Source organism: Thalassophryne amazonica, chromosome 21 (assembly GCF_902500255.1).
Source record: "Thalassophryne amazonica chromosome 21, fThaAma1.1, whole genome shotgun sequence".
Classification (NCBI taxonomy): Eukaryota; Metazoa; Chordata; class Actinopteri; order Batrachoidiformes; family Batrachoididae; genus Thalassophryne; species Thalassophryne amazonica.
In genome coordinates, this window is record NC_047123.1 from 33,906,959 (window position 1) to 33,919,902 (window position 12,944).

Below are 12,944 nucleotides of genomic sequence, written 5' to 3' on the forward strand. Positions count from 1 at the left end.
ATTATTCGAACAAACAACCAGCTGTATTTTGTGTTGATCAGCATTTGCCTAAAATAGACTTCTGGTCTATTTTCACTCTGGCTAGTTGGCAGCAGAGTGACTGCAAAATGGACACTCTGACTGGAAATGAATGGCAAGTCATAGCTTTTCCTTTGTCGCTTGCTATCGCTTGTAGCTAATGTGACCATAGGCTCAGTGTGAAGAAGCTTGGTGACTTTGGATCTGAGAGCTGATTTTCTCAGTTTGTGGCTATTCATCATAAGTACCCTACAGTCTGTTTGCAACTTACCAAATAAAGTTTCTAGAAACCAAGAAAACATCTAGAACCAGAAGTATTAATTAAGTTGCGTTAACTGAAATTCAAAGGTCTAATCAGGCAGATGTGCTGATATGTATAAGATTTTACAAGTAGATCACATTGTCGCTAGCATTTGCTGCTAACTTCCGGGAGCTGTTGAGAGGTGCTATTACTGTAAAAATGTGGATTATTGGAGTGTATCTTACTCTATGGCTCTGTCTACAACTAGAAATCTGTCCACGACGTTAGCTAACACCAACAACAACAACAAAAAAAAAGATCTTGGAACCACCTCAAAATCTCAAGAAATCTTCCTTGAGCCAAATGCCACAATTTGATCTAAATATGAACCAGTCCTACTTTGATCCTGGTGACTGCTGGTAAAATCCCGGTGACGCCACCCACTTCCGAGTGTACTTAAACTAGAATCTATGGAACACTGCGACTGATGTGGATCTGTTGACCTGGAAGCAAATTCTGCCCAAAGTCAGTCGCCGTTGGTGCTAGAGTCTTAGTCCATGTTCAGGGTGCCAAGAAGTAATTTTCCTGAAAGCTCATTTATTCATTGAGCGCTCACGTCAGAAATAACAACAGTTGTTGAACGGGAATTAAGTCACATTTTGTAACTCCACGCAGACTCCACGGATTTTGCATGACTGTATTTAGCATCATAAGCACCCATTTCCATGAACTTCTCACCAAGATTTAGACTTTAAAATATTTTTCTGCTTGTCACCTGATGGAGATACGAGCGTCTGCCCCGAATGTAGGCTGGAAATTTACACTGCATGTCAAACAGCTTTCCATCCTGACACGGCGGCGTTCCGTTAGCGACCCACACCGAGACGTTTGTTAGCAACCAAAGTTAAATTTCTGTTCTCATGATGAATTATTGATGTTGTTCCATGTATGTGCCTTGAGGTTGAACTTACAATGTAAAGTCCTTGAAACCTTTAAATGTTTTTGCACAAAATGTAAATACTTAAGTGAAACTTTTTGAAAATAAAAGAGCCATTGGATTTGAGTGATCCGTCCTTTCTATGTTCAAACTCTAAAGTTGTGTTTACTCTTGCTGTGGTGATGGTGATGATGATGATGATGATGATGATGCATCTTTTGCCCGGATCCATTTTTGGGTCAAACACGAGTAATTCAGATTTGTGCTGCATCACACCATGCCAACTTATCCTGTTATTTCTATACTGGAAGCTCCAGCTCGGCCACAGCAGCTTAACGTTCGGTTGGGGAAAATCCAGGATATTCTTTCATTCCACGTCCATGGCACAAATAATTCCCAAAACAGGCTTTGTGTCCAAATCCCTGCGCTGTACCAGAGTCTACTTTGTCTTCCGTCTCTCACCACATTTCAATGTTTGCAACGCAGAGTTTACTGAAAGCCGCATTGACCGAACTTAATTCACTGCAGCAATTAACCACAACTATTTGCCTGTAATGTAACAGGATTTTCCATGTTGGTGTTCCGAGTGGAAATAATGTGGTGGAATTGCACCGCAGAGCAAAGTGGAGAGAACAAGTATAGGCTCCACTTTGTTCTGCTCGTTTGTTTTTAACGTGTGTGTCGGGGGGCAAATGTCACATCAAAACAGTATCACAGGACTATTTTACTCAGCTAAAGTTGTCTTAAATTTATAGTCAGGTCCAAAAATATTTGGACACATATCCAGGTTTTTGGGTTTGTTTGTTTTTTGTAATTTTGGCTCCATGCACCTCAAGCGATGGAGTTGAAGTAAAATGGTCAAGATGTGCTTAAAATATTTAACAAAATTTATCAGCTCAACTATTTCAGAATTACAACAATTTTCATGCACAGGTCCTCCAAATGAAGAGGCCATAAGTAGTTGGAGAAATGAAATACAATGATTGTTGATAATCACTTTTACAGACAGTTTACTTTTGAGATGTCAGGGGATGAAAACATTCACACTTCCAAGTCACTGAATATGTCAAATAGTATTATAAATCTGTCTAATCAAATCAAATCAATTTTATTTATATAGCACCAAATCACAACAAACAGTTGCCCCAAGGCGCTTTATATTGTAAGGCAAGGCCATACAATAATTACGGAAAAACCCCAACGGCCAAAACGACCCCCTGTGAGCAAGCACTTGGCAACAGTGGGAAGGAAAAACTCCCTTTTAACAGGAAGAAACATCCAGCAGAACCAGGCTCAGGGAGGGGCAGTCTTCTGCTGGGACTGGTTGGGGCTGAGGGAGAGAACCAGGAAAAAGACATGCTGTGGAGGGGAGCAGAGATCAATCACTAACGATTAAATGCAGAGTGGTGCATACAGAGCAAAAAGAGAAAGAAACACAGTGCATCATGGGAACCCCCCAGCAGTCTAAGTCTATAGCAGCATAACTAAGGGATGGTTCAGGGTCACCTGATCCAGCCCTAACTATAAGCTTTAGCAAAAAGGAAAGTTTTAAGCCTAATCTTAAAAGTAGAGAGGGTGTCTGTCTCCCTGATCTGAATTGGGAGCTGGTTCCACAGGAGAGGAGCCTGAAAGCTGAAGGCTCTGCCTCCCATTCTACTCTTACAAACCCTAGGAACTACAAGTAAGCTTGCAGTCTGAGAGCGAAGTGCTCTATTGGGGTGATATGGTACTATGAGGTCCCTAAGATAAGATGGGACATGATTATTCAAAACCTTATAAGTAAGAAGAAGAATTTTAAATTCTATTCTAGAATTAACAGGAAGCCAATGAAGAGAGGCCAATATGGGTGAGATATGCTCTCTCCTTCTAGTCCCCGTCAGTACTCTAGCTGCAGCATTTTGAATTAACTGAAGGCTTTTCAGGGAACTTTTAGGACAACCTGATAATAATGAATTACAATAGTCCAGCCTAGAGGAAATAAAAGCATGAATTAGTTTTTCAGCATCACTCTGAGACAAGACCTTTCTCATTTTAGAGATATTGCGCAAATGCAAAAAAGCAGTCCTACATATTTGTTTAATATGCGCTTTGAATGACATATCCTGATCAAAAATGACTCCAAGATTTCTCACAGTATTACTAGAGGTCAGGGTAATGCCATCCAGAGTAAGGATCTGGTTAGACACCATGTTTCTAAGATTTGTGGGGCCAAGTACAATAACTTCAGTTTTATCTGAGTTTAAAAGCAGGAAATTAGAGGTCATCCATGTCTTTATGTCTGTAAGACAATCCTGCAGTTTAGCTAATTGGTGTGTGTCCTCTGGCTTCATGGATAGCTAAAGCTGGGTATCATCTGTGTAACAATGAAAATTTAAGCAATGCCGTCTAATAATACTGCCTAAGGGAAACATGTATAAAGTGAATAAAATTGGTCCTAGCACAGAACCTTGTGGAACTCCATAATTAACCTTAGTCTGTGAAGAAGATTCCCCATTTACATGAACAAATTGTAATCTATTAGATAAATATGATTCAAACCACCACAGCACAGTGCCTTTAATACCTATGGCATGCTCTAATCTCTGTAATAAAATTTTATGGTCAACAGTATCAAAAGCAGCACCGAGGTCTAACAGAACAAGCACAGAGATGAATCCACTGTCTGAGGCCATAAGATGATCATTTGTAACCTTCACTAATGCTGTTTCTGTACTATGATGAATTCTAAAACCTGACTGAAACTCTTCAAATAGACCATTCCTCTGCAGATGACACTGTTAGCTGTTTTACAACTACCCTTTCAAGAATTTTTGAGAGAAAAGGAAGGTTGGAGATTGGCCTATAATTAGCTAAGATAGCTGGGTCAAGTGATGGCTTTTTAAGTAATGGTTTAATTACTGCCACCTTAAAAGCCTGTGGTACATAGCCAACTAATAAAGATAGATTGATCATATTTAAGATCGACGCATTAATTAATGGTAGGGCTTCCTTGAGCTGCCTGGTAGGAATGGGGTCTAATAGACATGTTGATGGTTTGGAGGAAGTAACTAATGAAAATAACTCAGACAGAACAATCGGAGAGAAAGAGGCTAACCAAATACCGGCATCACTGAAAGCAGCCAAAGATAATAATACGTCTTTGGGATGGTTATGAGTAATTTTTTCTCTAATAGTTAAAATTTTATTAGCAAAGAAAGTCATGAAGTCATTACTAGTTAAAGTTAAAGGAATACTCGGCTCAATAGAGCTCTGACTCTTTGTCAGCCTGGCTACAGTGCTGAAAAGAAACCTGGGGTTGTTCTTATTTTCTTCAATTAGTGATGAGTAGTAAGATGTCCTAGCTTTACGGAGGGCTTTTTTATAGAGCAACAGACTCTTTTTCCAGGCTAAGTGAAGATCTTCTAAATTAGTGAGACGCCATTTCCTCTCCAGCTTACGGGTTATCTGCTTTACGCTGCGAGTTTGTGAGTTATACCACGGAGTCAGGCACTTATGATTTAAAGCTCTCTTTTTCAGAGGAGCTACAGCATCCAAAGTTGTCTTCAATGAGGATGTAAAACTATTGACGAGATACTCTATCTCACTCACAGAGTTTAGGTAGCTACTCTGCACTGTGTTGGTATATGGCATTAGAGAATATAAAGAAGGAATCATATCCTTAAACCTAGTTACAGCGCTTTCTGAAAGACTTCTAGTGTAATGAAACTTATTCCCCACTGCTGGGTAGTCCATCAGAGTAAATGTAAATGTTATTAAGAAATGATCAGACAGAAGGGAGTTTTCAGGGAATACTGTTAAGTCTTCAATTTCCATACCATAAGTCAGAACAAGATCTAAGATATGATTAAAGTGGTGGGTGGACTCATTTACATTTTGAGCAAAGCCAATTGAGTCTAATAATAGATTAAATGCAGTGTTGAGGCTGTCATTCTCAGCATCTGTGTGGATGTTAAAATCGCCCACTATAATTATCTTATCTGAGCTAAGCACTAAGTCAGACAAAAGGTCTGAAAATTCACAGAGAAACTCACAGTAACGACCAGGTGGACGATAGATAATAACAAATAAAACTGTTTTTTGGGACTTCTAATTTGGATGGACAAGACTAAGAGTCAAGCTTTCAGAAGGCCCAGCGGCATCTCTACTTCTCTCTACTACTACTACTCTACTTGATGAAGGCAGTTTTTAAAAAGTGAGGGAAGCCACCAAGACACCCAGCGCTGAAGGAGTTATATACTTCTGGGGCTGTGATTGGAGAAATGGTACCCAGTGCAACTTTTATATATTGGTCCAGCAGTTATACAGCTTCATGTGGGACTGGAAGAGAGAAGGAAATTTCAGCTCCAGTTTTCCAGGAAGCGCATAAACAGCCTGAGCCTATATTTGATCCATTTTTTTTAATTAAAAATCCTCTGTTTAATGAGAACATGATGTTATGGCCGGTGGTCCAACACTTTCTCCAATCACAGACGCAAAACCCTAAAACTCCTTCAAAGCTGCCACAGGTGTCTTGGTGGCTTCCCTCACTAGTCTAGCACATCTTGATCTCTTCATTTCAACTGGTGGTGGTGGTGTGAAGAAGCAGAATTACATAAATATTATAGTCCAAATACCTACAGAGCTGTTGGATAAAGACTTTTTTAAATGTGGTGACACTCATATTCAATATGGAAGCAGCTGAAATGTGGAGTTTTGCTTTTGCTCAGCGAACAAGTGCACTAAATGATTATTCTAATGCTGAACACAAGAGCTGTCTGTTCTATTTCATGATCCTCCTTTAATGAGCTTCAATCTGGAGCAAAAATTAAAAGTTATTAAGGGATGTAATTGAATGCATTCAAATCTACATTGAAAATATCACCATCTGCCTGACATGGAGTTGAAGTTAACAAAAAGCTTATCCATGCTCTCCTTCAGGAGATTTTAATTACAGATTGAAGACAGCTGAGGCCTCTCTTCCTTCTTCATTCAGGATTGTTTGCTGTGGAAGCTGAAAGTTATGATGTTCGCTCTCCAGCGCTCTTATAAGGTATGGAAAAATAATCAACAGGAAAATATTGTGCTTTCTCACTAACTTTCTGTTGTTTTTGCAGACAGGATTAAAAAAATTAGACGTCATGGATCACTGTAGGATTGTGACAGAAAACAATGTTTAAAGCCAAAATCTGGTTTTGCATTTCCGTTGTTGTTCAGTGCGTAAAAAGGAAAATAACATTTGTCAGGACTTGCTGCTGCTGCTTCCTGAGCGTGCACGTTTTATTTGATGCAAGTCATTAAAATTGGATGTTGCAAGCTGAAAAACACCCAAAAACACAGAAATAGTTTCACTTCTAAATAACTAAATCTCCTGAGTGAAGCGAGATGCAGAACAAAGCTGAGCTGCAAATAAAGATGCAAAAAATGAAAATATTTTCTCGTTTGTTTGTTCTCACAGAGAATCCAGGATCATTATTTGCTGAACACTGAAATTAATGCTTTGATTATTGTCTGAAAAATGTTTGTCTGCAGGAAGGCTGGGTTTTGTTTTCAGTACAGACAAATCTTGTAAACAAAAAGAAATTCTAAACTTTACTGTGTGTGTGTGTGTGTGTGTGTGTGTGTGTGTGTGTGTGTGTGTGTGTGTGTGTGTGTGTGTGTGTGAGTGAGTATGATATATGCACACACAGAATGTGAATGCAGGTCTGTGAGTTGATCAATTGATTGTCTGCATTTATGTGTCAAATCAAGTTCTTGTTCAAAACAGCTCATCCTGACTGTTTAACACTGGACTCAGCACAAATTTTTAAATTACACAACTCAAAAACAAACTTAATTTTGGCCTTATCAAAGATATTGAGAAGTTCACAGTTTCCCAAAATCAGAAAAACCATACCACTGTACCTACAGGGAGGTGATAGGGAAGACCGACTGACCAGTGTACTATGAAAAAGTTTAGGCACATTTCATGCATCATAAAAGCATTAAAATTATGAAAACCTGACAAATAGTCATAAATAAATGAAATGTGTGATAAATTTCAACTTTAATGAAAAGCAGTATAAAATTTACACGTGATTTTTTTTTTTTTTTTTTTTAGTATAAGTTGCAGGACCTCAGAGTATTTTAAGAAAAACACACCTTAAAGTATGAGTAACTGTGTTTCACGATCATTTCAACATTGCATCATCATTTGCAACTGTATTTGTGTGGGATGCTACTGTCCAGCACACTTACAAAAAAAATATATTATTATAAAATTAAATATAGTTCATATTCACTTTTGTTGGGACTGATTTTGTGTTGATGTTCCAATTTAAAAAAAAAAAAAAAAAAAAAAAAAAAAAAGTGGGAGGGTGCATCAAACCCTACTGTTGTTATAACTCTGGGATTCCTAAAAGTTATTTGCACACCACTGTATGTGGAAAACCATCCAAACTGTCTGTTAAATTCCAGTTTTAACCATTAGGACTGGTGTAAGGATTGGTTAATTGGGTGTTTTTTTGTTGTTGTTTGTTTGTTTTTTTCTGTCAGATTGCGCTATTTAAATATTTTTCCAGATGTGATGACGTGCATCTGCAGTTTTTTTTTTTGTTTTTTTTTAAATAAGATTCCAGAATTTTCCCACAACCCTTATATTCAACGACTGACCCCTCACGGTGTCTCCAACTTCCACACCAGTACAAGTCCTGGAACAAATCCTGTCATTGTGAAGCTCATAGCGGCTGGATTTTCTGTCAAAGAGGCATTGATTCAGCCGTGGAGTTCAAGGTTGGACTTTGTGGTGTTGGGCTGTGCTGTTTGAAGGTGTGTGTGTGTTTAGGCCAGTGGTCTGAAACTCAAATTCCATGAGGATGGCTTGGTCTAGTTAAAGTCCTGACAAGGGTGTCACGTTAACATTTGCACAAGTTACGAAGTCTACAAAAATGTTCAGATGTGAGATAATTTGCCAGAATTTTCTCCTGATTCTCCGTATGTCGCTTAAATGATTCAAGATGTATGGGTTGATCCAGGATTGTCTTATCTGCTGGTCCAAGTCTGGTTAATCTGATGATTTTGGTTTTTACAAAAGCAACTGAGAATTTTATCAGGTAAACTGTTCATCTAAGATGTGGTTTTACTGACCAGGCTGGAAACCATCATCAGCAACTCAATGATTGGACGAATATTCAAAAAGAGGGGGTTAATTTTCAGGGGAAAAAAATTGAGGGCAAAAAATGAGGGAGGGAAAGTTTTAAAAAAAGTCGACGACTTTAACATGGAAGTAATAATGTTTAATGCAAAGAGCAATATTTAAGCTGGAATGGACATTTGAGTGATGACAATAGAGAAAGAATAAAAAATAAAAAAGCAACCTTTGAGCCCCGTTCCCACTCTTACGGAGATGCACCTCAGAACCTCACAGATTGAAACCTTCGTAGGTGCGGTGTGTGTGTGTGTGTGATGAACCAGGATACTCCATCATCATGCTGAGGTCTTGCTTTAACCACGGCAGTGTTAGAAAGTTTCTTTTCCATCACAACCTTTGACATACTGGTACTTCTGTAATCCTTTGTACTTCTGCAGAGCCTGTAATGTTGTCGTACAAGCTGTGACATCCCTGGGAGGTTTTCCAAAAGTGCCAGTGTGCTGAAGTTCTACTACCAGTGTTTGTTTTAATGCACATCAGGTGGAATACTCAGAAGCTGTGATCTTCACATGCTGGTTTGTCACAATGGTGAACTGTGACCTTCTGGAGAGCGGAGCTTTATTATTGTTGAAATTGAAATTCTTCCAGATTCTGCAAAAAAAAAAAGAAAAAAAAAGGCATAACTGCAGTATTACTCCAAATTTTTGAAGGACAAATTGTAATTGTGAGATGCTGAGACCAGTTGTTACATTTACTTAACTGTGTTTGGAGCTGTTTCATGTGTAGCTGGAGCTGAGGGTTAAATGAAGAGTAGCTGGTTTATGGGTAAGAAGTTGACCTCATGACTGGTGGATCAGTTCCAGGAGTGACCACTTGGGGGTACATGTCTGTGTCCTTGGACAAGACACTTCATCTGCATTGTTCCACACCACCGTGTCATAAATCCCTCTTGGCTGATGTGTGACCTGTCATGGACTTATGTTCTGGTCACGGGTAGCCCCCGGGTAGCCCCCCCCCCCCCCCCCCCCCGAAAAAAAACGTCAAGGTTAAGTCTGGTTAGGTTCAGGCTCAGGCTGCATAGGTTACAGTGAAACCCAAATGGCTTTCGTTGAGGTTAAATCTGGTTGGGCTCAGATTATTTTAGGGTAAAATCAGATATCTTAGGGCTAAATGCTGATAGGTTAATGTTAAGGTTAAGTCTTATTAGGTTCTGGCTAAATTTGGACAAGTTAGGGCAAAATCTGAAGGTTAAGTCTGGTTAGGTTCAGGCTCAGGCTGGATAGGTTACAGTGAAACCCAAATGGCTTTCGTTGAGGTTAAATCTGGTTGGGCTCAGATTATTTTAGGGTTAAATCAGATAGATTAGGGCTAAATGCTGATAGGTTAAGTCTTATTAGGTTCTGGCTAAAGTTGGACAAGTTAGTGCAAAATCTGAAGGTAAAGTCTGGTTAGGTTCAGGCTCAGGCTGGATAGGTTACAGTGAAACCCAAATGGCTTTCGTTGAGGTTAAATCTGGTTGGGCTCAGATTATTTTAGGGTAAAATCAGATATCTTAGGGCTAAATGCTGATAGGTTAATGTTAAGGTTAAGTCTTATTAGGTTCTGGCTAAATTTGGACAAGTTAGGGCAAAATCTGAAGGTTAAGTCTGGTTAGGTTCAGGCTCAGGCTGGATAGGTTACAGTGAAACCCAAATGGCTTTCGTTGAGGTTAAATCTGGTTGGGCTCAGATTATTTTAGGGTTAAATCAGATAGATTAGGGCTAAATTCTGATAGGTTAAGGTTAAGTCTTATTAGGTTCTGGCTAAAGTTGGACAAGTTAGTGCAAAATCTGAAGGTAAAGTCTGGTTAGGTTTGGGATCAGACTGGGTGGGTTAGGGGTAAATCTGGATAGGTTTGTTTAGTCTGTCATTTTAGACATAGATCTGGGTTATCTGTCTTTGTAGTGTGAGGCATGTCTGACGATTGGGGAGGTTGACTTTAGGTCATGTATCCATGGATAACCTCATCAGTCATGCTGAATGCTGTAATCTTCTGGGCCTTGGGCCACCAATTTCAGACCTCTAATTTGGGCTAATGTTTAGTGTTACAGTACTTAGTACCAGGATCAACTTTTAACATGAAGCAGATCCACAAAGATGAAAGCGCTGCACTCAAGATCAGACTCCAAACAATCCAGCCAAAACAGAAGGCCATTAACAAACTGAAATAAAAAAAAAGAATAGAACTTTGAATATTTCAGTCAAGACAAGCTGTGAGCACATATCTAACATTATAAAGAGACCTTCATACAATTGATATTGGCGAAACTGGAAGATGTTCTCCATTAGCCGTCAACTGTCCAGGTTAATCTACAACCTCAAACGTTGGCGACATGTTGAGTAAGAAATGTTTTTTCCATCCTTTTATGTAAAAAAAAAAAAAAAAAAAAAAAAAAAAAACCCAAAACAGATCATTTTTCAGACGTGTTGAGTATTTGTGCTTCAGAGTCTCAGGAAGCCACTGTCCTTGTGCTCTTGTCGCACTGTCCAGTCTGCAATGTAAAACTGACAAGCTGCCACAAGTTCAAACGAACAGTGACAGAAAATGAGGAACGCTACTTAAACATGATACAGAAAATCTAATCTGGTTTCCAAAAATATATATTTTCGCTTTACACTCTCCCAAATGCCTCACATTGTCATTTATTGTGCATGGTAATGGTGCAAATATCTTCCAACAAATTGGAATGTCTGCAATCTGTAGAGAAATGGGTCATGAGCGTCATTTTTGGAGAATTTGAATTTTTTTTTTTAAGGCACCTCAGTGTCTCAGATATTTTTGACTGCAAACATTAGTAACTGATTTTTTTTTAAGTCTTGCCAACCCCTTTAATATTCATCAGCTATCATTAATATCAAGGAAAACGGTAACATCAATGGTTATTTGATTTGCTTAATTTTGTAACCAATTCAAATAATTGCTTATCGCTTTACTGTGTAAAAAGCCGGTTTTAATCTTTTGAAAGTTAAATACAGTTGGGATTCAACCTGAAAATGGCGCAATATCCAGGCAGAAGCAACTCTTCTTCAAGCCGAATTTAATTCTGGAAGTGTCTCATATTAGACTTGTGCAACGTGTTTTGCGTTGCTTCTCGCCATGGATGCAAAGGCACATTTCCGCTTTTGTGCATATGTACATTTGTAGCTGTGAAAGTATAAATGGGTCCCTTTTATACTTTTGTCAAAGCAGGTTCACTTATTCATCTTTTTTCTGATTATATGTGAAGTTACATCGAGTGAAACGTGTCTATGCCAGTTGGTCGAGGATGTATTGAAGTGTTGGGTGAGTGATCTCTCGCTGAATAATAGAGAATTAATTTATCTCGTTATTAGACGATGTCCCGTCTGACTCTTGATGTCTACAGCGAGCAGATTTGCACTTTGACCAACCGCCTCTTAAATGAACAATTCAAACCTACACATGGTCTTATAGTGTTGAAACAAGAAGCTTTCAGATCCAATTTGTGAGACAGCAGTTTCATATACGCATTAAGTTCTTGCTGAAAGTTTCATCATTTAAAAAAGTCATGTGCCTAAACCAAATCTGCATGTCGCGCTTTCAATAATTAAAGTGCCACCTGTCAGGGAATCTTGGAGCAAATTCCCCAATAGCTGCCAGATTAAAGTTTAAAGTTCTCCCCAGGACCACATGGAGCATGGTAGTACCTCCATATGTGCCGGGCCAGAGGGTCAAAGGAGTCACGATTCCAGGTGGGACAGAACAGCTGTGACCTTGGGTAAAACTCGCCGTCTGGTAAATCCCGTAATGAATGAAGACGATGATGAATAGTGAAGGCAAATAGGCTCCAAGCTTCTGGAGGTGACCAGGAGAACAGTTTCTCTCTTCTTTTTTTTTGCCTGTTAATATGCTAAAGCATGTTCTTGGGAAATCTACTGGCAACACTAAAAGTAAAAGTCAACCGTATAATGAGGTGGATGTTGGACAACCTGGTAGACGGATCACCTTCACGGTTAATCTGCTTAATGAACAGAACTTTAGTGCGTGGTCATGTTTGGCATTAGCACTGGAAATGTTCTCTGAGGTCCAGCGGACAGGGTGGGGCTGCAAAGCTTGACACTGTAAATTCTTTCCGGATGTGCTGTGACTATTGTGCTGTCAGATAACCTTTGAGTAGATATACCATATCACAACTGCACTCCATCAACTAGGCAAGACTAGTTAGCTTGGTAACTAGTTTAACCCTATTCAGCACTTTAGTGAGCACAATGTCCAATGGACCCCAAAAGTCCTGAATAGGGTTAATCATGAATTGAATAGACAAGTAAACCATAGGCCTACTGGCACCAGTGCTTAGCCCTGAATTCCATAGCATGAAGCAGATGAGTGTCTACGACTCCCCCTGGACGGGACACCAGTCCACCACAGGTTAATTCTCCAACCAAAGCTGGTATTCTTAACATCTGGGTGGAGTGGGACAGTGCAAATAAAACGTCTTGTTCAAGGACACAGACATGTAGTGTGATGGGCAATCGAACCCTGGTCTGCATATTACTGGCCACAACCTGCTCAACACTAAGCAAAAAAAAAAAAAAGGTAACAAACACATGGAAGCTATTTGGATTTTATGAGCTTGTACTATGTT